Source organism: Macaca nemestrina, chromosome 4 (assembly GCF_043159975.1).
Source record: "Macaca nemestrina isolate mMacNem1 chromosome 4, mMacNem.hap1, whole genome shotgun sequence".
NCBI classification, from domain to species: domain Eukaryota; kingdom Metazoa; phylum Chordata; class Mammalia; order Primates; family Cercopithecidae; genus Macaca; species Macaca nemestrina.
The window spans coordinates 175207079-175231901 of record NC_092128.1 but is presented as its reverse complement, the minus strand read 5'-3'; the positions used below and the strand labels follow the sequence as shown (position 1 = coordinate 175231901).

Below are 24823 nucleotides of genomic sequence, written 5' to 3'. Positions count from 1 at the left end.
TGATGTCCCTTTGGCCAAAGCAAGTCACATGGTCAAGTTCTGAGCTAATATGGGAGGGAGGGTAAATTATAGAAGGATATAGATACTGAGAGGTAGAATTCATTGGAGATCATTAGTATAATAATATACTATACTGGCAGCCCAGGCCAAGCTTTTAATCTCTCCAAGTGTTGGTTTTCTGATCTGTAAAATGAGAATAATCTTTGATGTATCACTTGGAAATAGGCTGGATTCATGTAATACAAAATGCCAACAAAGTATGGTGTGAATAATTGAGGATTTTTTCCCCCCTCATGTGACATGATATCTGAGTTTGGCATTTGGTAGTCTTTAGTTCAGAGGCATTATAAATAATATCATGGTGTAAGTCTCTGCAATTCCCTTGGCTTTTCCCTCATGGTAATAAGATGGCTGCAATAACTCCAGCTCTTTCAATTCCTTCCTTCCTTCCTTCCTTCCTTCCTTCCTTCCTTCCTTCCTTCCTTCCTTCCTTCCTTCCTTCCGTCCTTCCTTTCTCTCTCTCTCTCTCTCTCTCTTTTTTTTTTTTTTTTTTTTTAACAGAGTCTTGCTCTGTCACCCAGGCTAGAGTGCAGTGCACAATCTCAGCTTACTGCAGCCTTCACCTCCTGGGTTCCAGCAATTCTCCTGCCTCAGCCTCCCAGGTAGCTGGGATTATAGGCACGCGCCACCACGCCTGGCTAATTTTTTGTATTTTTAGTACAGATGGGGTTTCACCATGTTGGCCAGGCTGGTCTGGAACTCCTGACCTCAGGTGATCCACCCACTTTGGCTTCCCAAAGTGCTGGGATTACAGTTGTGAGGCACCATGCCTGGCCTCAGTGTCTTTCTAAGAGCCAGAAATGGGTAGAGCAAATAGCACAAGGTATGCTTCAGTGGGGACAGCCTTCCTCTGAAAGAGCTTTCCCAGAAGCCCTATCCACTGTGTCACATGGCCACCTTTACCTGCAAGGGAGTTTAGGAAATGTTATTTTTTAATACAGGTACATTGTTTTCTTTCTTTCCCAAATAAGGTTCTGTTAGTAAAAAAGGAAGAATGAAGTGGAGAATATGTATTGGGTAGTCACCTAGCTGCTGCCCCCATGCCCACCTCACGAAGTTGCCATCTGCATAGTAGGTGCTCATTAAAGAGTGTTTTGTTTTTGTTTTTGTTTTCTTTTTTTAAAATTCATTTGATAGCCTCTACTAGCTAGCTGGTCCATCTTTTTCCCTGCCATATCTCTTCCCCAAAGAGTGAGAAGATGGGGAGCTCTGAGTTGCCCTGCAACTCTTGTCTTCCTGGTATTCTACATGGTTCCTGTATCAGTTAATGATACCTACATAACAAACCACCCAGAAACCCAGTGGGATAAAATAACAAGCACTGTTATTGCTTGCAAGTCTACAGGTAAGCTGGATGGTCCCTCTAGTTTCGCCTGGGCTCATCCATCCATCTGAGGTTGGCTGAGGGTCAGGGAGGTGGCTCTGCTGATCTTGGCTGGGCTCTCACATGTTTGGGGATCAGAACTGCAAAGAAACGTTGAAAGCACTAGATACAGGTGAAGAATAGCAGACATTTTCATAATCAATCTATCCCAGCTTCTATCTCATGTTGAGGGAGACCACAGTGCCCTGGCATCATGGAAGGACCCAAGAGATTCTGTTCTGTCAACCTTGGCCCACAGCAACCATGTGGAAAATGTGTTTCCTTATGAATTGTACCTCATTGGTTGTCTTAGTCAGCTTGGGCTGCTGTAATAGGATACCGTAAACTGAGTGACTTGTAGATAACAGAAATTATTTCTGATAGCTCTAGAGGCTGGGAAGTCCAAGATCAAGGCACCAGCAAACTCAGGGTCTGGTGAGGGCCCACTTCCTGGTTCATAGATGGCTGTCTCACTGTGCCCTCATATGGTGGAAGAGGCAAGAAATCTCTAGAGTCTCTTTTAAAGGGAACAAACGAAGGATCTGCCCTCATAACCTGGTCACCTCCCAAAGGCCCCATTTCCTAACCCCATCACACTGGGCATTAGGTTTCAATAAATGAATTTTGGGAAGGTGAAAACATTCAGTATTGGTTCTGTTATTTCTCCAATCAGGGCTTCCTTGGGTCCTCTTACTCTCAGTTTTCTGCAGAAATTCTCACTAACCAGGTTTTATTTTCGCTTAATCAGTCTTCTTGCTCTTCTCTCCTGGGTCTGGAGAACACCAGGACCTTGGACAATCAGTGCTCACCCAAGAGCACCAGACATAGCCGTTTGTCCTTTGGTTCACACCTACTTGTGCCTGGGCACTCTCTCCCATCAACTGGCTCTTCCCTTACCCAGCTCAACAACTTAGAGGACAAGGGTAGCCCTCCCCCTACACAACTGAGGAAACTGAGGTGAGGCCTCACTCCCAATCTAAAGGTTCCAGGTAGCTCTCATCCTACAAGCTCTTATTCTCTCCTGAAGACCTCTTCTCCTTTAGAACTTTCTTAACAACTCCAAACTGGCTGAATGTACCCAACCAAGTCAGTTGCCTGGGCTATATGCCTTAGGCCTTTGCCTCCGAGGACTTCAGGCCTTCATGTGAAGTGCTTATGAGCACAGACTCTGGAGGCAGGTGGCTTGGGTCCTAAACATGCCCTCTGTCACTTGCAGACTGTGTGATTTTGGGCCATTTATTTACTTCTCTATAAAATGGGAATAGTGATAACCTGCCTCATGGGTTATCATGAGAATTAATTGAGCTGTTACCCATGCCTCTCCTACAACCATGCTGGCACATAGCAAACACTCTGTAAGAGTTAGCCATTCTTGTTATTCTTCAGGCTTTGCAGTGTTTGTCACTCTTAATGGGCCCTTCTTTTTGGTCCTCTTCACTCTAAGCTTTCAGTATGCATCGATTATCTTGGATGCTGCTTTATTTATTTGTTTTAAATTGATTTAGTCCTTTCTTTCTTTCTTTATTCAAACATTTCCTTCATGCCTTCTATATATTAGTTACTGTGTTGGATAAAGGGGATTAAAAAAAATTAACTAGCTATGGTCTTTGTCCTCATGAAGACAGACCATTTAACAAACACTTTGAAAATCCCAACAATAAAGTACAATAAAAACGTGATAAATTACCCATTGGTAAGGGCAGTAGGGTACTTACTATAGGAGCCCAGGTTGAAAGCAACTACTATACATTTTTTAGTATTCGAAGATGCTGTTACAACACATTATGCTGGGATAACTAGGCCATTACCTGGGGCTTACAAATATTTTGGTTACACATCACTTGGATTTTGATGGTAACCAGATTTGACTTGTATTTAGTGGCTACATTTTCTCAGGGTTGAAAAAGAGTTCACATCTTTCAGAAATGGGACTTGACAGCGAGTAGCATTTCTCCTCTGTGAACCACTTGCTATAGCAGGGAGGACCATCTCATGCCACTGGGTATAACTTGGTTTGTTGTAGCTTGGTTGATGGGCCAAGTTGTTACAGTAACGGGGTTTAAAAAATTAATCTACATCTCTCTCAAAGATATTTATGGACCTAGTTTAAAAAGCCAAACAGTTTTAAAACGTTGATACTGAAACAGCAGTCTTCTGACCCACTTCTCCCCTAGCTAATTCCTCCTCCACTGAGGCAAACACTGCCAAGTCTTTTTTGTTCGTTTGTTTGTTTTGAGATACAGTCTTGCCTGTCGCCCCAGGCTGGAATGCAGTGGTGCAATCACAGCCCACTGCAGTCTCAACCTCCTGGGCTCGGGTGATCCTCCAGCCTCAGCCTCCCAAGTAGCTGGTATTTCAGGCATGCACCACCTGGCTAATTTTTTGTATGTTTTGTAGAGACAGGGTTTCACCATGTTGCCCAGGCTGGTCTTGAACTCCTGAGCCCAGTCTTTCTGCTTTGGCCTCCCAAAGTACTGGGATTACAGGCATAAGCCATCGTGCCCGGCCCCAAGTCTTTTTAAATGCTTCTTATGGTCTTTACCTCTGGGTTTCTCAATAACATGTGTATATTGCCATTTCTTGATTTCTTGACTCTGGATACTTTTATACCAGACTCACTCCCCCAGTACTCACCCACACTTCCTCTGCCTTCTTAGCCTTCTGATATAGTTATATAACAATGTTTGATCAAATCAGTAATCAGGCTATAAGAAATAGAAAGAATGAATAAGACCTGCTATTTGATAGCACAACAGGGTGACTATAGTCAATAATAACTTACTTGTACATTTTAAAATAACTAAAAGAGTATAATTAGATGTTTGTAATGCAAAGGATAATGCTTGAGGGGATGGATACCCCATTCTCCTTGATGGGATCATTATGCATTCCAGGCCTGTATCAAAACATTTCATGTACCCCATCAACCTATACACCTACTATGTACCCACAAAAATTAAAAATTAAAAAAAGTCAGTATCCAGATGTTGTACTATTTTGACCACGTAAATACATTTAAACCATGTAGTTGACCATGGTTCCTTTGCTTTCTCATGCAGAGCTTTTGTTTTCCCAGAAATAATAATGGCCTCATTTTTCTATTTGCTTAGTTTTCTTTGTATTTACATTAATTCATGGCCTCTACCAGATCTTAAAATTCCTTTGAATACCAGCATGTCAAGTTCCATTTTTGTCTTAGCTACGTCTCTCCTGGACCGTTTTTGGACGTGCCTCCAGAAAGACTCCCGATTGCAATTCTGTCACTCCCCTTTACTCATCTTAGGATTCCCCTGTACTACCCTAACCACTCTAGGGATTCCTTTTAACTCTTTCTCATGTTAAATACATTTTTTTTTTTTATGGAGTCTCATTCTGTTGCCCAAGCTGGAATGCAGTGGTGCGATCTCAGCTCACTGCAACCTCCACCTCCTGGGTTCAAGCAATTCTCATGCCTCAGCCTCCTGAGTAGCTGGGACTACAGGCGTGCACCACCATGCCTGGCTAATTTTTGTATTTTTAGTAGAGATGGGGTTTCACCACGTTGGCCAGGCTGGTCTCAAACTCCTGACCTCAGGTGATCCATCTGCCTCAGCATCCTAAAGTGCTGGGATTGCGGGTGTGAGTCACTGTGCCCAGCCCCATGTTGAATCCTTTATTTCCTTGACTTCATATCATCTTGTTTTAAAAATATGCTTCCTTATTTTGGTGGAACATATTAATAAATGGAGTTCATAAATGTCTGAAAATAACTTTATTCTACCATCATGACAGATTGCTAGATTGGCTGGTATAAATTTTAGTTTAGACATTATTTTCACTCAAAGTTTCAAAAGCATTGTTCCATTATTTTCCAGATTCCATTATTACTATTGAGAAGTTTGAAGTCATTCTGATTTCAAATCCTCAATACGTGGCCTATGTTTTTTTCCTCCAGGAAATTTTAAGGTATTTTCCTGTGCCAGCTCTTCTAAAATCTTACAGAGAGTCTTGGTGTGAATCTCTTTTTTCATTCTTTGTGCTGGAAACTCAGGCAGCCCTTTCAATGTGGAGACTAATGTCTTCAGTTTAGGAAGCTTTTCCTGTATTTGTTCTTTAATAGCATCTTTCTATGTTCTCTGTTCTTTCTTTCTAGAACTCCTGTTATTCAATGTTGACATTTTTAGACTGACTCATGGATTCTAATTGTCTTGTCTTTTCTTCCCTGTTTACATTATTTGCCTACTTTCTGGGTGATCTTTTCAACTTCTAACTCTTCCATTTTAAAAAAAATATTTTCTGTAAGATATTTAAATTTCCATGCTCATACTTTGAATTTCTAAGAGCTCTTTCTCATTCTGTACATTTTACAAATATATCCCCCAATGCTTTTGAAGCATCAGTTTTTTGTTTCAAATATGCAATGACTTCTCATCTTTCTGAGGAGAATTTTCAGAAGTTTTGCTTTTTAATTTTTCTTCTGCTCTTCTCACTCTGTTTCATTTGCGTTCTTCCTGCCTGCTGTCTTTTTCTGTTTGTCATTCATATCAGAAGCTTTTCCTCCAATGTTTGGTGACTCCCGGTTGCGCATAGTGGAAGGTGAAGCACAGGGGTTTCCTGCTAGAGTGATGAAATGTTTTGGACCTAGATAGAGGTGGTGGTTGCACAACATTGAGAATGTGCTAAATACCACTGACTGTTCACTTTAAACTGGTTGCTTTTATGTTACTTGAATTTCACCTCAATACAAACAATTTTTTTAAAACAAAGCAGAGAACTGCATTAAGAGTAGAATCTCTGGCATGTATTGAATGCCCACCCATTGACTGGCAGACCTGGTCCTGGGAGATTGGCCAGGAACCCTGTCATTTTGCTACGGATAGCTAAGTGTCAGTACCTATAGGCCTTTCCCACTAGATAAGACAGTTTAGTCTTGCTGGCAAAGGGTGTTCTTCTGACTGGGTTGGGGTATAAGTCTGGATCCAGTGTTTGGGAGCTCAAGAATGGACAAAGAGCATGCCAGCCTTCACCTAATTCCCCTGTTCTTAGTACAGCATCTCATGCCTCTCTGAGGTACTCCTTAGGTCTCTGAGGTCAAAGGTACTTGGGTTCAACCTCTCCAGGGAGTATAAACTCTGCTGCAGTTTTCTACCAGGTTAGGGAGGAACAATCTCCTGGCTACATAGATCTGGGGAGGTCTAGGTTATGGAGGGATACAGTCCCTTCACTGCATAGATCTGGGAAGATGTAGCTCCTTCTTGCACCGATGCTGTTTTTAATCCCACCCACATCCCTGCTCTCCTGGGTCCTTGGACCTCCAAATCCTGAGACTGCAAATTTCCACTTTCTTCCCGATACTCAGTTCCTATTCTTACCCCAGACACTTAGGTTTCATCACTCCACTGACCAGATTGTGTATTGCTTCTTTCAAGCACTAAGATGCCATCTTTTTGACTTAAGATGTTCCTCTGAGAGGTTGCTTCCGAAGCACCACCCCCCGATGGAGGGCAGTGTGATAGGGTGATAGGATGTATAAACACAGGACTGCCGAATTCCCTCCCCAAAGAGTCTCAGCATCTAGTCTTCACCATGGCACAGACAGGGTGTTGAGGCATGAATATGTTACAGAATCTCCCTGTGCTCCTGACTTGTAAATATTTCCTGGTCTGTAAAATGACGGGTTGAAGGCGGATACCCTTTCCAGTCCTCAAATCCAGTGCTTGGACAGAAGCCTTTCAAAGATCAGGTGTCGACCCCTTTGGGAGTGGAGAATTACTGGGAGCCCTTTGAAACCTCATGTGGTCATTTAATCCTGCCCACATCTTTGCAGCAACATTTTCAGCCAAAGGTATAAAGCCCATGAAAAGTAAGCGAATACTTGAAACACAAGATAATCCCTAGGGGATAGGACTATTGACTAGAGCAGGTGACTAGAGCTTAGACTGTTGGCTGAACTTGATATACTTTAAATTTTCATGCATAAAGGATAGCTAAGTGTTCACCCTTATACTCCTCTGCTCAATGACCCCTTCCCTTCGTCGGATCAGCTTCTGATCCCTAACATTCCAAATTGTGGTTGAAACTAGAGTATTGGCAGAACTCATTCAACAGCGGCTCATCAGCCCTTTAGAAAAGCCAAAATAAGCCAATGGAGCAAAACAAATATTAACATTGTAAAAGAATATAAAAGGCAGCCTCTTCTGCAAACAGAAGCTGCTTCTGGGGTGAAGAAGGAGAGAGAGGCAGTTTTGCAGATCCCCTTCGGACCTTAAGGAAATGTGGATACCTTTAAAGCTGCACTCAGAAACTAGGCTACTTCTGAAGCTCTGCTGTTAATTTTAGAAAATAAGACTTGAAGGCAAGTTTGTGTGGTTTTGGTTTCAGAGTTCTTGAGAGAAACTTCTCTTTTAACTTGTGATTCTCAAGTTGTTCCTTTCTCTTCCCTCTTCCGTCTTTCGTTTCTCCCTTGTCTTTGTGTACCTGTCTGTTTCATCTTTCTTCCCTCTCTTCCTTCTCTCCACAACCCTCATCCCGTCTCTCTCTCTCCCTTTCCCCAAGCCTCTGAGCCTATCCTCCACCCTGCTGGCCGACCTGGGGGTAGCAGGAGGTAGGAGACCTCCAACATCTGACTGCCCTTTCTGTAATTGCCCCAGGAGTTTACCTTGCCTGCTGCCTAGACAGAGCCAATTTATCAAGACAGGGGAATTGCAATAGAGAAAAGGTAATTGATGCAGAGCCAGCTGTGCAGGAGAGCAGAGCTTTATTATTACTCAAATCAGTCTTCCTGAGCATTCGGGAAGAAGACTTTTTAAGGACAACTTGGTGAATGGGGGGAAGCTAGTGAGCTGGAAGTGCTGATTCGTCAGAGATGAAATCATAGGAAGTGGAAACTGTCTTCTTGCACTGAGTTCCTGGGTGGAGACCACAAGATCAGATGAGTCGGTTTATCCATCTGGATGGTGCCAGCTGATCCATCAAGTGTAGCATCTGCAAAATATCTCAAGCACTGATCTGAGTGGTGTAGGGAGGGTCAGAATCTTGTAGCCTCCAGCTGCATGACTCCTAAACCATACTTTCTAATCTTCTGGCTAATGTTAGTCCTACAAGGGCAATTCTTGCCTAGACCCCAGGCAAGAAGGAGATCTGCTTTGGGAAAGGGCTGTTTTAAAGGGTTGTTTTAAACATCTTAGTTTAAACTATAAACTAAGTTTCTTCCAAAGTCAGTTCAGCCTATGCCCAGGAATGAACAAGGACAGCTTGGAGGTTAGAAGCATGATGGAGTTGGTTAAGTTAGATCTCTTTCACTGTCTCAGTCTTAATTTTGCAAAAGTGGTTTCATTTCCCTCCAGCCCCTGACCTCATCTGCTCACTCCAGGCTCCCCAAATCAATCCCTTTGGGTTCCAGTGTTTATCTTTCAGGTTGAAAGTTTTAAATGCAGCCCAGAGTGAGGCTGCGGAAGCTGCTCAGGGGAGGTCCCAGGTGATGACTTCCCCTAGGCCTGCAGGACACCATCCACTGCCCATGGAGGGGGCACCAACTAGGGGCTCAGCACTCAGAGGCTGTGCTTCGAGTGATTAACAAGCCCGTGAGAGCAGAGAGCTTCCTCTGCAGGGGCCGCCCTGGTTTGCTCACTTCTTCTCTGAAAAATCTAATTTCCCTTCAGCCCATTTTTGCTTGATTCTGTCTTTTTTCTCTTTGTGGCAAAGTCCTAAATCCCACATGTCTGTTTTAACTGAGAAAGGCTTGGGGAGGGCAGATGATGAGAAAGATGCTCATAAGGTGAAATTGCATCATTCTGCAGCATTCTAGAAAAACCTTTGTGGTTTTGGTCTGATAGAATTTTTTTTTTTTTTTTTCTCGAGATGGCGTCTCGCTCTGTCACCAGGCTGGAGTGCAGTGGCACAATCTTGTCTCACTGCATCCTCTGCCTCCAGGGTTCAAGCGATTCCCCTACCTTAGCCTCCCGACTAGCTGGGCTTACAGGCATATGCCACTACACCCAGCTAATTTTTTTGTATTTTAGTAGATTATCTTGATCTCCTGACCTTGTGATCCACCCGCCTCGGCCTCCCAAAGTGCTGGGATCGCGTGAGCCACAGTGCCTGGCCAGTCTGATAGATTTTAAGTTGCCTGAATGGTGGGAGGGGAAGCTCTGTTTCTTTCGATAAGTTAAATCGAGTCAGCTTTTTTTTTGCCATCCTTGATAAATGATTGGATTCATGAGCTCACTTTTTAAAAGGAGTACATTTTAAAACATACCTGTGCTCAAAAGGACCCTGGAGTGCCTATCAAAAATGATACAAAATGCTGAGCCCAGAGACAAACAGAAATCCAACTGGTCTACCAGGAAAGATCACATGACATCCTGAGGCCTTGAGATTCAGGTGGGAAAGCACCGGGAGGCGGGACGATCCACATACGTTTCCCAGCTGACGTGCTGTGCAATTTTGAGCCATTAGTCCCTGCTCCACTATTTCCTTATGTGCAAAATCTGGAAGCATAAAATAAATCCTGAAGTGAATTTTCATGGCATCTGAGGTCTAAGGAAGAAGTGTTCTGCTGTAGACATAGATTACACGGAGACAAGGTGCAATCGGCTGGGAAGTCAGGCTTGCGGCTGGTTCCTCAAGATCCGGGTGCCTCGTTTTCTCCCTTTGCTCATCTTTTTTGATCAACCTTTCCCGACAAGCAAGTTGGAAGACATTTAATGTTTTTATTTTTGATTTAAATTATTCCTTTGCTACGTGTAATATCAGCCTATGACATAGCTGTTATTACAATTGCTGTTTCCCAGCTGAAGAATCTGAAACTCAATTAAGTTGGGTGACTCACCCAACATCATACAGTTGGGGACGGGGAAAGTTTTCCCATCATCTGGCTTTTCTGATTCCCAAATTCATGTGCTTGCTTTCCTCCAGACACAAAAAAGAGGTGCGTCTCTAGCTTTCAGAATTATTGGAGCAAAAAGTGTTAGTGTCAGGGCTGAGGAAGAAAATAATTTTGATAAATTCTTATTTTTACCCTTAATGAACAGGGAAGATTTTATCTGCTAAAGCAGAATAAAGGTACAAACCCTTATTATGTAATAGTGGCTGCATTTCCCAAGATCACTATCTTAGCAGTATCTCAGCCTTGAAAAGTACACTGGGAATGGTCTGTTGGATATTTTGGGCCAGATCTATACCAGGGGAAATAATCTGAGTGACTTGGAAGAGGTTTTTTAAGTCCACCAAGCACTGTGATGAGGTCGTGCGTCATCAGAGACGTCATTTGCTTCTCTCAGAGGCTCTCCAAGGCTCCCATTCTCATCAGCAGATCTTGAACTCATTAGCCACGGGGCCAAAACAGGAGCTATAGAACCATCTGGAAGAACTGAATTCACAAAGAGCCAAGAGCCCCTATCATTAAGCCAACATAGACACGAAAGAGAATTTGGAGTGCTCAGGGGAGCTCCTCTTAGATTGCCAGGAAGTTGTCCTTAGAGGTTAATGATAGTGTGTTTGGGATGATTGCTGTTCTTTAAGAAATAATTCAGGGCCAGATGTGGTGGTTCACACCTATAATCCCAGCACTTTGGGAGGCCAAGGCAGGCGGATACTTGAAGTCAGGAGTTCGAGACCAGCCTGGTCAACATGATGAAACCCCATCTCTACTAAAAATACAAAAATTAGCTGGTTGTGGTGGTGTGTGCCTGTAATCCCAGCTACTGAGGAGGCTGAGGCAGGAGAATTGCTTAAACCCAGGAGGCAGAGGTTACAGTGAGCTGAGCTGAGATTACATCATTGCACTCCAGACTGGGCAACAGAGTGAGACTCTGTCTCAAAAAAAAAGAAAGAAATGATTCAGTAAGGATGTGAAAGAGGAAGAAAGTAGGAATTATAAGACCTGGATCCTAATTCTCGATCAGTTACTATCTACTCCTGTGACCTGGAAGAATTCACCTCTCCTTTCTTGTCCTCATTTGTACAAAGAGGTAGTTGGAGAAGGTGATCCCATTTCTTGAGCATCCTATAACCATCTGATATGTTTAATCCTATTGCTAGTGGTCAGAGAATACCTGTCACTTCCCTATACCTAAACACCCTAGGGAAAGAATACTATCACTGCCACACACTATTCATATGCAAAGGGATTAATAGAGACACATTAATCTGTTGGATATTTTGGGCCAGATCTATACCAGGGGAAATAATATGAGTGACTATAAACATAACAGCAGGTTTATACCCCTCCCAAATTCATATGCTGAAATCCTAACTCCCAAGATGATGATATTTGGAGGTGAAGTTTTGGGGAAGTGATGAAGTCATTAGGGCAGAGCTCTCATGAATGGGATTAGTGTCCTTATGAAAAAGACCAGACAGAGCTGCCTTGGCCCTTCCATCATATGAGAACACAGCGAGAAGGCAGCTGTCTGTGAACCAGGAAGTGGACCCTCACCAGGCACTAAATCTGCTCTGCTGGTGCCTTGATCTTGCACTTCCCAACCTCCAGAACTGTAAGAAATGATTTCTGTTGTTTATAATACAGTCAGTTCATGGTATTCTGTTATGGCAGACCAAATGGATGAAGACATATTATCTTAATGAGTAAAATAAGCAACCCAGTTTTCCCCAGGCTACTGGGACACCTGACATGGATATGAGTATTTGAAAAGGACACATTCCGTGACCAACCGGAAGAAGTGTGGTGAGCCCCCAGAAGCTGGCCACACTTGGGACTAGACAGGCTGCTTCTAGGTATAGACATATCTTGTTACATTATGCTTCACTTTATTGTACTTCACAGATACTGAGTTTTTTACAAATTGAAGATTTGTTGCAACCCTGACTTGAGCAAGTCTATTAGTGCTATTTTTCCAACAGCATATGCTCAGTTTGTTTCTCTGTGTCACATTTTGGTAATTCTCACAATATTTCAAAATTTTCATTGTTATTATATCTGTTATGGTGGTATGTTCTCAGTGATCTTTGATGTTATCATTGTAATTGTTTTAGGGCACCATGAACCATTCTCATATAAGATGACAAAATTAATTGATGAATGTTGTGTCTGTTCTTACTTCTCCACTGAAAAACCATTCCCTTATCTCTCTCCCTCTCTGTGGGCCTCCCTATTCACTGACGCATTACAATATTGAAATTAAGCCAATTAATAACCCAACAGTAGGCTCTAAGTGTTGAAATGAAAGGAAGAGTTGTATATCTCTTACTTTGCATCAAAAGCTAGAAATGATTAAACTTAGGAAAGCATGTCAAAAGCCAACATGGGCTAAAAGCTAGATCTCTTGTGCCAGTTAGACAAATTGTATATGCAAAAGATACGTTCATTAAGGAAATTAAAAATGTTATTCCAGTGAACACAGAAATGATTAAAAAAGAGAGAGAGAGAGAGAGACAGCCTTATTGCTGATACGAATAAAATGTTAATGATCTAGATAGAAGATCAAACTAACCACAACATTCCCTTAAGCCAAAGCCTACTTCAGAGCAAGGCCCTAACTCTCTTAAATTCTATGAAGTCTAAGAGAGGTGAGGAAGCTGCAGAAGAAAAGTGTGAAGCTAGAAATTGATTCATTAAGTTTAAGGAAAGAAGCCACCTCTATAACATAGAAGTAGGAGGTGGAGCAGCAAGTGCTGATGGAGAAGCTGCAGCAAGTTACCCAGAAGATCTAGCAAAAATTATTAAGGTGGCAGCTGTAAACAACAAATTTTCAATGTAGATGAAACAGCCTTCTGTTGGAAGAAGATGCCATCTAGAAATTTCACAGCTACACAGGAGAAGTCAATGCATGGCTTCAAAGCTTCAAAGGACAGGCTGACTCTTTCGAACCACCTAATGCAGCAGGTGACTTAAGGTGAAGACATTGCTCGCTTACCATTCTTAAAATCCTAGGTCCCTAAAGAATTATACTAAATGTACTTTGCCTGTAGATGGAACACCAAAGCCTGGATGACAGCACACCTTTTTACAGCATACTTTACTGAATATTTTAAGCCCACTGTTGAGACCTGCTCAAAAAAATTCCTTTCAAAACATTACTGCTCATTGACAATGCACCAACTCACCCAAGAACTCTGATAGAGACATACAAGGAGATTACTGTTATTTTTATGCCTCCTGACATGACATCCATCCTGCAGCCCATCAATTGAGGAGCAATTTTAACTTCATGTCCTACTATTTTAGAAATACATTTTATAAAGCTATAGCTGCCATAGATAGTGATTCCTCTGATGGAATTGGTTTTCAATAGAAAACCTTCTGGAAAGGATTCACCATTCTAGATGCCATTAAGAACATTTGTGATTCATGGAAGGAGGTCAAAATATCAACATTAACAGGAGTTTGGAGTAAGTTGACTCCAACCCTTATAAATGACATTGAGGGATTTTAGACTTCAGTGGAGGAAGGAACTGCAGGTATGGCAGAAATAGCAAGAGAACTAGAATTAGAAGTGGAGCCTGAAGATGTGACTGAATTTCTGCAACCTCATGAGAAAATTTTAACAGATGAGGAGTTGCTTCCTATGGATTAGCAAAAAAGTGGCTTTTCAAGATGGAGTCTATTACTCGTGAAGATGCTGTGAACATTGTTAAAGTGAGAACAAAAGGATTTAGAATATTATGTAAACTTAGTTGACAAAGCAGCAGCAAAATTTGAGAGAATTCACTCTAATTTTGAGAGAAGTTCTACTGTGAGTAAAATGCTACCAAACAACATTGAATGCTACAGAGAAAACTTTTGTGAAAGGAAAAGTCAATCAATGCAGTGAACTTCACTGTTGTCTTATTTTAAGAAATTGCCACAGCCACCCCAACCTTCAGCAACCACCACCCTGATAAGTCAGCAACCATCAACATCTAGGCAAGACCCTCCACCAGCGAAAAGATTAGGAGTTGCTGAAAGCTCAGATGACTGTTAGCATTTTCTAGCAATGAAGCATTTTTAAATTAAGGTATGCCCGTTGTTTTTTAGACATAATGCTGCTGCACACTTAATTGATTACAGTATAGTGTAAACATAACTTGGAAACCAAAAAATTTGTATGACTTGCTTTATTGTGATATTTGCTTCATTGTGGTGGTCTGGAACCATCCCTGCCATGTCTTCAATGTATGCCTGTGCAGACTGTTAATTAATCCCTGAGGAGATGATTCTGTTTGTAGTTATGAGTTTTCATCACATCTTCTCTCTCTTTCCCTTTACCCATTCATCCATCCATCCACCCACCATTCATCCATCCACCCACCCATCTACCTATTTATTCATCCACTCACCCAACCAGCTATCTACCCATTCTGTTTGTAGTCATGAGTCTTCATCTCTTCTTCTCTCTCTCCATCCCTTTATGCATTCATCTACCCACCATTCATCCATCCACCCATCCATCCACTCACTCACCCATCTACCCATTCAGTCATCCACTTGTCCAAACAGCTATCCACTCACTCACCCATCAATCCTTATACCTGTCCATCCGTCCATCCATGGATCCATCAGTCTATCCATCTATCTATCCAGCTGTTCACCCATTTGTCCATCCATCCATCCATCCATCCATCCATCCATCCATCCATCCATTCATCCATCTGACTATCCATCCAACTATCCATCCATCCATTCACCCATCCATCCATTCATCCACCCCATCCATCTATTTTCCAAAAGTATTTATTAAACATATACTTGGTTTGCAGGGATGGCAGCAGGCTCTGTGTGGGATTTCAGGACATGCTGAAGAAGGACCCTTGTCTTAGGGGAACGTTTATTTGAGCTGGGAAGACAGACTCATGAGGCAAAGATAACACAGGAGAATGATCAAAACTGAGGAGTACAAGAGAGTCATGGGGACCTCTTCACCCCTTGCCTCACTCTCCTTCTCCTCCATTTTCTTGGACACCTGTGTGGAAGCCTTTCTCTGTCAAACTTCTTCCTGAGATAAAGGTAATTATGTGGTCACATTGACACTTCCTGGGAAAAGGCATTATTGAGCTGCTTCACAAAGGCTTCCTGAGTAAATGGTTTTGTTATTGTAGCCAGACCCTCCTACTCACTCAGAGGAATGTCATTGTGGTAAATGGGCCATTACTCAGTTTTGCAGAATGTATTAATACATTAAAAATTAAAATCGAATATGCCCTCTTTTGGACACAGTCTCACAGTATGATTTCCATTCCAGGTAATTATCATTTTATTAATATTATACAAATTTATAATTAAAAAGGATAGTACTCACTATGATATTCTACATTGGCCACCCAACTTTTACGGTGATTGTGATAAACAGGAGTTTGTCAGGGGAATGTGATCAGTATAATGAGGAAGGTGTGAGCTAGAGATCAGACCAGAACATCAACAACGGCAGAAAGATAGGGTGGAGAAGAACTTCCATATATTAGAGGGGCTCTCACATGAAGAGGGAGAAGGTTTGTCCTGAATTGACCTAGAAGGTCAAAGCTAAGATAGAATTCTAAAGCAGAGTTTAGTTCAGTAAGAAACTACTTTTGAAACAACCAAAATGTCTATCAAGTGATAAATGGATAAAAGAGTGGCATATCCATTTGATGCAATATTATTCAGCAATAAAAAGGAACTAAAAAGCAAATAAAAGGAACTAAAGTACTGCAATTTATTACAGTATGTGCTGCAACATGGATGAACCTGGAAAATGTTACATTAAGCAAAATAAGCCAATAACAAAAATCCACATGTTGCATGATTCCATTTATGTGAAATATCCAGGATAGGCAAATCCATAGAGACAGAAAAGTGGATTAGTGGTTGCCTAGGGCTAAGGTGTGGAGGGAAATGGGGAGTGACTGTTAACGGTTATGGAGTTTCTTTTAGGTGTAATGAGGACATTCTAAAATTGCCACAATGGTTGCACAACTCTGTGAATGTATTAAAAAACTATTGAACACTTTACGTGAATGAATTGTATAGTGTGTACATTTCTCAATAAAGCTGTTATAAAGGCTGGGTGCAGTGACTTAGGCCTGTAATCCCAGCCTTTGGGAGGCCGAGGCAGACGAACCACGAGATCAGAAGTTTGAGAGCAGCCTGGACAACAGTGAAACCCTGTCTGTACTAAAAATACAAAAATTAGCTGGGCATGGTGGTGCGCACCTGTAGTCCCAGCTACTCGGGAGGCTGAGGCAAGAGAATCGCTTGAACCTGGGAGGTGGAGGTTGCAGTGAGCTGAAATTGTGCCACTGCACTCCAGCCTGGGCCACAGAGCAAGACTCTGTCTCAAAACAAAACAAAAAAAGCTGTTATAAAAAATAATGTCTGTTTTTAACTTAAAAAAAATAAACCACTTCTTAACTACTTCTTAAAATCACTGGATTGAACACTTTACTGTGGGTAAATTGCATAGTACATAAATATCTCGATAAAGCTATTATAAAAAAATGATTGGCCTGTTTTTAAAAAGAGGAAATACTTCTCGAAAATAAAAGTGAAAAAAATAAACTAGCACAGTGCTTTATCTGTGGGAGGCCCTGGCTACCCCCAGGCTCCCTTTTCTTATCCCTCTCTGTTGTCCAGCAATGGGAAGACTTAGTTGAGGCACACAAACTCCTGTCATCCCTGGAGATTCTCGCAAACACTGGTGACCATCTGAAGGGGGGTTGTAGAAAGTTCCCTCAGTGACAGGGAGGCTGGGTCTTGGTTCACATTTTCTTGAAAGTAGAGCCTGGGGCATAGACTTGGGGCAGCTCATTGATTGGGAGGTGATCCCAGGAACCAGCAGGGAGGAGCAGGTGCATTACCAAGGTCACTGCAATGAGCATGGAGCTCAGCTCTCCAAGTCCTCCCGAGGAGTGTACAGAACACCTCCCTAGATGGGCTGCTAGAAGGGTGGGAGGCTGGGCCACTCTACACCAACTGCTCTCCACACTGGATGAGGACTGCCCCGTAGAATGTTAACTCTCCCACACTCTCAGGCTGTACTTGTGTGGGGGCCATAGGAGCTACCACAAGACCCTGGGGCTCAAAGCAGAACAATGTGTACAGCATGCCTCAGGGGAGATACTATGAATAAAGTGAATCTGAACTCACATGGGAGTCTACCACCGCTGTGACTGAAATCAGAGGTGGCTCACAAATGGGTTATGAGCACCTGAGGCACCCGCCACAGTGGGCCATTTAGGCTCACACGAGCAATTTAATGACTATGACTAGCATTTTCAAAAAATGAAGTAAAAGAGAGTAACATAGAAATTATCAAATGCATTACATCTGAAAAGTCTTATTTCAGGAATTTTTTGTTTTGTTAACATGCTAAATGTGCCTCTGTATATATGTGTATTTCGGGTTGCAACCTACAGTGTTTTCATTCCTATGAGTCAGGGTGAAAAATGCTGCTCAGCTGGAATTATCTCTTAATTCTTTCAGAAAATGAAGTTCATTTTAACTTGTATTTTTAGATTATAGCAGGGTAATTGAAGAGCTGTGCGTCCTGGTGAAAGAACATGGAATGAGTCCAAGGAGATTTGGTCCCTGATCTTGCCTCTGTTTCTTAGGAATAATATGATCTCAGACTATTTTCCTTGAAGAGTTCTGGTATATCAGTTAAGGTTCTCCAGAGAAACAGAAGCAATAGGATTATAGATAGATAGATAGATAGATAGATAGATAGATAGATAGGTAGATAGACAGACAGATAGATAATAGGTAGATGATAGATAGATAATAGATGTATAGGTAGATAGAATTATAGATTATAGATAGGTAGGTAGATGATAGATGATCGATAACATACACACATATATTATATATCATAATATATATAATATATATGATATATAATATATATTATTATATCTCATAATATATATGATATATAATAATATAATATATAGAGAGAGAGAGAAAGAGAGGGAGAGAGACAGAGAGAGAGATTTTATTTTAGGAAATTGGCTCCTGCATGCCATTGTGGTGTTGGCAACTCTGAAATCTCTAGGGCAGGCCAGCAGGCTGGAAACTCAGGTAAAGTTTCTATGTCACAGTCTTGAGGCAGAGTTTCTTCTCTGGAAAACCTGTTTTTCTCTTAAAGTCTTCAACAGATTAGATGAAGCCCACTCATATTATCAAAGGTAGCCTCCATTATTTTAGGTCAACTGATCGTAGATGTTAGTCACATCCACAAAACACCTTCACAGCAACACCTAGGTCAGTGTTGGACAAACTGTTGGATATTACAGCCTGCCAAGGTGACACATAGGAAAGACCATCAACCTAATATAGGGATTTGAATACAGGAATATCCATGGTTCTTTTCCGTTCTGTAGTTTTTTGAATGTGAGCTCATTCTCTGACCGTACTCAAAGCTAAGTGCTTTCAAGCATTTGCAGACTGAGCCTTCGTTTCTGTTATTGGAAATTCTGGAATGTTTGAGCCCAACCCTATGCTTAGTCTGACAGGGGAGAGGACTCAGGTGCAGAGAGGTTAACTGACTCTGTAGGGGCCCCCACCATAAGCCTGTGATCAAACCTTTGCTGGGAATGAGACACCTTGTCTTCCTTAGAGTGTGATGGGTTCCAAAGTGATAGTTTGCTCTGGCCAAGTGGGGAAGGAAGTACTTTGTTTGAACAGAATCTCAACTTCACTGTGAGTGGTTCTCATTCTCCTGAACACAGGGATTGTCGTGTGTTCATTTGATGGGCAAACATTATTGAGAGCACATTTTCTATAGAGCCTGCTTCCCTTCCTCACGGGAGGCAGAGAAGGATTTCTCGACTGAAAAGGAGGGCAGCAGCTGTTCTGGGAAACTCAACTCATTCGGCTTGGATGGGTTTTCAGTCATTGGAACCAGATGTGCAAATGTGTCTGGGCCCCTCCACTTCTCCACAGGGTGACCAAAACCCAGAAGCGGGCATGTAGCTTCATGAAGGATCTTCCACGTGTTGGGTAGGGATGGAGGAGGGGGGTCTTCAGCCTGGAATGCATTGGCCACGCTCCCAGCCCACCTTCCTCCTTGCTCTCTGGCCTTCTAATCATGTAAACATGGTAGCAGCTAGGCTCAACTAAAGCTCCCCGTCTTGACACATGTTTAGTTCTTCCTTTAGCAGAGATTAAGCAATGTCTGAGTCAGTCAAGGTCCTAATCTCTCCTCTGTGGCTTCTGAAGAGTTTAGTTTAAGCTCCAATTCTATCTGTTTTATATATTTGAGATCTGTGTAACGTTTCACTTGAGGAAAACAAGTTCCATTGCTTAGAAAAGTCTGAAAGCCATTGCTGAGGGTAATGGGAAACCATCTGAGGTTATAGTTTTAGATGTGATAGAATGTAATATAACGTTAAAACATAAGGGGAAAATTATGAAGTCACATACAATCCTCCAAAATACTTGTTTACAATACCTTTATTTATGTAGTCTTCTCTATAAGAGTCAGAGTCAAAAGTTCCGTGTCCAGTCTAAAATTATTATTATTATTATTATTATTATTATTATTATTATTTTGAGACAGAGTTTGGCTCTTGTTGCCCAGGCTGGAGTGCAATAGTGCAATCTCGGCTCACTGCAACCTCCACCTCCCGGGTTCAAGCGATTCTCCTGCCTCAGCCTCCAGAGTAGCTGGGATGACAGGCACGCACCACCACGCCCAGCTAATTTTTTGTATTTAGTAGAGACGGGGTTTCACCATGTTGTTCAGGCTGGTCTGGAACTCCTGACCTCAGGTGATCCACCTGCCTCGGCCTCCCGAAGTGCTGGGATTACAGGCCTGAGCCACCGCGCCTGGCCCAGTCTGAAATAATCAACCAGGGGAAGGTATATTGACACAAAGAAAAACACATCTTCCTTGTAACAAGTTGGGCTAGGACCTAGGAGTCTGGTCTAACATGTAAGCATCAGAAGAAAGACTGAGTTAGAGCAGATGGTGATTTTTGCCGCCCCAAAAACAGCAGAGGAGGTCAACTCCAGTTTTGCCTCTGTTTCCCAGACCGTGAGCAGCAAGCATGCCCATTCCGGCGAGCCAGCAGATACTTCCAAACTTGGAAGCCTGGCTTTTCGTCCAATGGACGATAATTTCCCAAGGTTCTTGTTTCACACTCCAAGAGCATAAATGTCAAGCCAGGAATGCAATCTACATTTTAGATGGGAGAAAGCCCTGTTTCTCACAGAAACCTCAAGTGATCTCTAGTTTCTTTTTTTCCTCCTGTGTATGTCATTAAACAAAATAAAAAGCTACTGCTTGTCCTCAGAGGGAAAATAAACACCTTTGGAAATTAAAAAGTCCTGGTGTGGTGTTGACTTTTAGTTGTGCTTTTGCTCATGGGAAATAGTAATTACGTTAGAGCCAAATGTATTCAGAGAAGTCATTTTGATGTTTCAGCCCAACCAAAAGGGCAATGACCATTTAACACTCTGCTCTCTGGTTGGCTTTGTCCATGCTGCTTGACAAAATGGCAGACAAGTGTGTGCTATGGCACAGGGGTTCACAGCAGGCTGGGTATGAGGATCCAGTGAGGTAGAAGGCTGGGAGGGGGTGTGAGAGCTGGTGGCAGCATAGTGTGGCTAAGGAACTCAGCCCGGCCTCTGGGGTTTCCATGAGAATCAGCACTGAGATGGACCTGGGCTTAATGTTTCACAAAACGCTGCCAGTGGAATTATGGATTCCCTGTCTCCTGCATTCTCCCTCTAGGCCACTGCTCTTCCTTCAGCTACATCCATTTCAGATCCAAGACTGGAAGAACATTCTTGACTTCGTCTTGTTCCAGGTCTTCTCTCTTAGGCATTTGACTTTTGGCAGAGCTGGAGGATAACTATGACCAAATACATGGCTCAGATTTCTTGGTTTCCCAACCCTTTTTCAGTTTTCACCTGAAAAACACAGGCATTCTTACTGAGGGTCTCCGAGCCTGGTTTTGCTCTCTTTTGCAGGAAGGCAGCAGTGTGCTCTCCTAGTTGTCTGACAGGCTACTGAGGAAGTGGGTCTGGATGAGGTCCAAGATGCTGGAACCTGGGTCAGTTGTCAGAGATAGGGTCTGGGAGAAGATATGGTTGTCAGTAACTTAGCTGAGATTTTTCTAGTGACTTTTGCTCTCTTACCTGGGGTCAACTGAAGAAGAATGAAATCTTTCTTAGCTCTCAAGAGTATTAAGCAGCTAAGGTATAGTTCCCTCTAAGGTGCTCCAGATCATTCTGAGCTCAGATCCACTTCTGGTTGTAGAAGAGATTGCTAGCAGCCATTCAATAAAGAACCTACTATTATTGCTACTGTACCTTCCACCTGTTGAATGCTGGCTCACTGCCAGGGACCTTGTATACATCATCACCTATCTCAACCCTGCTACGTAGGTATTATCATTATCGCCACTTTGCAGAAGAGGAGATGGAAACTTCAAGAGGCTAATCAATTTGTCCAAGGACACACAGGTGGGGAGTGGTAGAGGCAGGATCCAAACCCAGGCAGTTTGACTCCAAAGCAGTCTTTCCCCTTCCATTATTGATGTACACTGTCTTCAATATCATTTTTATATCTTCACATTTCCAAGTTCAATTCAAGCAAAAGCCCCTCCTGGTAGATCCTCCTGGCTCTTTTCCCTTTTAGTTTCTTCCTTTTTCTTTTTGCTTGGCTCAGGCAGAGGACATTTATTTATTCAGCAACAAATATTTATTGATTGTGTACTGTGTCCACGCACTGTTCTAGACACTTAGGCTAGAACAATGAACAAAAGAGAGGAGACCTCAGCCCTCATGGAGCTTATATTCCTATTGAGAGAGGCCAGTATGTAAATGTTCTGAAGGAAAATAAAGGAACAAGAGAGAAAACCTCCCAGCATTACTCTGATACCACATCCAGACAAAAATGTTACAAAAAAGAAACTAAAATCCAATATGCTTCATGAACATAAATACAAAAATTATTTTGAGATATTAAGAAATTGAATACAATAATATAGAAAAAGAATAATATACTACAACCAAGTGGGTTTTTCCTAGGAAGTCAAGCTCATTACCTGGGTGTGAAAATAATCTGTACACCAAACGCCCATGACATGCAATTTACCCACGCGACAAACATGTGCATGTACCCCCTGAACATAAAATAAAAGATGGAAAGGAAAAAAACAAAATGAAAAAAAACTTACTTATACCCAAAGACAGAGCATTAATACAGTAAGAATAGAATTTTAGAATAAATATGTTTTATATCCCCAGAGAATACAAAGATATTGTATCCACAGCAATATTAAACTAAGGGTCATGGCATTGAAATATTTTTTAAAAATCAGTCAAAGTACTCCATCATATGAACAATCTAAAGAAGAAAAACCACATGACAATATCAACTTATGTAGAAGAACTATTTGATAATATTTGAAATGCATCAATGACTTTTTTAAAAGCTCGTCAAACTAGGTAAAAAAGAGTCCTTTTTTTTTTTTTTTTTTTTTTTTTTGAGATAGAGTCTTGCTCTGTCACCCAGGCTGGAGTGCAGTGGCATGATCTCGGCTTATTGCAACCTCTGCCTCCCAGGTTCAACCAATTCTCCTGCCTCAGCCTCCCAAGCAGCTGGGATTACAGGTGCATGCCCCCACACCTGGCTAATTTTTGTATTTTTAGTAGAGATGGGGTTTCACCATGTTGGCCAGGCTAGTCTGGAACTCCGATCTCAGGTGATCCACCTGCCTCGGCCTCCAAAAGTGCTGGAATTACAGGTGTGAGCCACTGCACCTTGCCAGAAGAGTCCTTCTTTTACCTGATAAGTGGTAAAAATTTACAAAAACCTACAGCTAACATTACACTTACTGAGGAAAGGGGATGCTTTTCCCCTAAGGCTGAGAACAAGGTTGTCCTCTCTTACTACTCCTATTCAACATTATTTTGGGGGCTCTAGGCAGTGCGGTGAGTCAAGAAACGAAATAATACACATCCAGGTTGGAAAGTAAGAGAGAAAATAATCTCTACTAGCAGACAGCATGATTGTCTACATAGAAAACCCCAAGGAATCTATAAATAAGCTAGAAAAAATAACTAAGTTTAGTAAGATTGTGGGATACAAGGTCAACACACACAAAAATCAATCATATTTCTATATTCTAGCAATGTACAATTGGAAGTTGAAATGTATAAGTCAAGAAAATTTACAATAGCTCCTCCCCCACAAAATAAAATACTATAACAGAAACTTAACAAAAGTTGCACAGAATTTTTATGTTGACTGTTTCCAAAAAAATCCTGGTAGCAAAAATCAAAGAAGAACCAAATAAATGAAGACAAACTATGTTCATGGATCGAAAGCCTTCACATAGCAAAGATGTCAATTATCTTCAAATTCATCTATAGGATTATCACACTTTCCATCCAAATCACAGGAGGATTTTTTGTAATTTGATTCTAAAATTTGTATGGCAAGCAAAAGGAACTTGTAGCAAAAACAGTTTTTAAAAAGAAACATAAATTTGGAGAAATAATGCTGTGGTATTGGTGAAGAGATAAGCGTATAGATCAATGGAACAGAATAGAGAGTCTGGAAATAGGTCCATGTAAATATGATGAAGTGATTTTCTTTTCATAGGCTTTATTTTTTTAGAGCAGATTTAGGTTCACAGCAATATTGAGCAAAAGGTACAGAGATTCCCGCATGCCCCCAACATTCTAACACACATAGCCTTCCCCATTATCAACATCCCCCATCAGAGTAGTACATTTGTTAAATTGATAAACTCACATTGATGCATCATAATCACCCAAAGTCCATAGTTTACCTTAGGGTTCACTATTAGTATTGTGGGTTTATAGTAGCATTCTATGGGTTTGGACAAATGTATGGTGACATGTATCTGCCATTACAGAATCATACAAAGTAGTTTCACTGGCCCCCAAATCCCCTGTGTTTCACCTGTTTATTCCTTCCTCCCCCACAACCCCTGGCAACCACTGATCTTTTTACTATCTCTATAGTTTTACCTTTTCCAGATGTCATGTAGTTGGAATCATAGAATATGCAGCCTTTTCAGATTTGCTTCTTTACTTAGTAATATGCATCTATGGTTCCTCCATGTCTTTTCATGACTTGATAAATGTGTCTTTTTACTGCTAAATAATATCCCATTGCCTGGATGTACCACAGTTTACTTATCCATTCACCTACTGAAGGACATCTTGGTTGCTCCCAAGTTTTGGCAATTATGAATAAAACTGCTATAAACATTTGTGTACAGGTTTTTACATGGACATAATTTTCAACATATCTTTTCAAAAGGCAATGTCATTTGAAGCACTCCTCATACACTTGCTGTACAATTGCTGGATCATAGGGTAAAAGTACGTTTAGTTTTATGAGAAACTGCCAAGCTGTCTTCCAAAGTGACTGTGCCATTTTGCATTCTCACCAGCAATTAATGAGAGGTCCTTTTGTTCCAAATCCTCGGCAGCATTTGGTATTGTCACTGTTCTGGACCGTGTAGTAG

General features: G+C 41.7%; 1 protein-coding gene and 1 long non-coding RNA gene across 4 annotated transcripts in view; one reads left to right on the top strand and one right to left on the bottom strand.

Annotated features, from left to right (window-relative positions):
* The window catches only part of LOC105472729 (MIS18 kinetochore protein A), a 252915-nt gene that overhangs the window by 145678 nt on the left and 82414 nt on the right, over nucleotides 1-24823 (top strand). The gene's annotated exons all lie outside the window — the stretch shown is intronic.
* LOC105472727 (uncharacterized) lies at nucleotides 8250-24459 on the bottom strand. Its single transcript, XR_011622792.1, has 3 exons — nucleotides 24321-24459; nucleotides 9660-9891; nucleotides 8250-8386 (listed from the first exon to the last, which is right to left on the bottom strand). It is a non-coding gene; the product is annotated as an uncharacterized lncRNA (long non-coding RNA).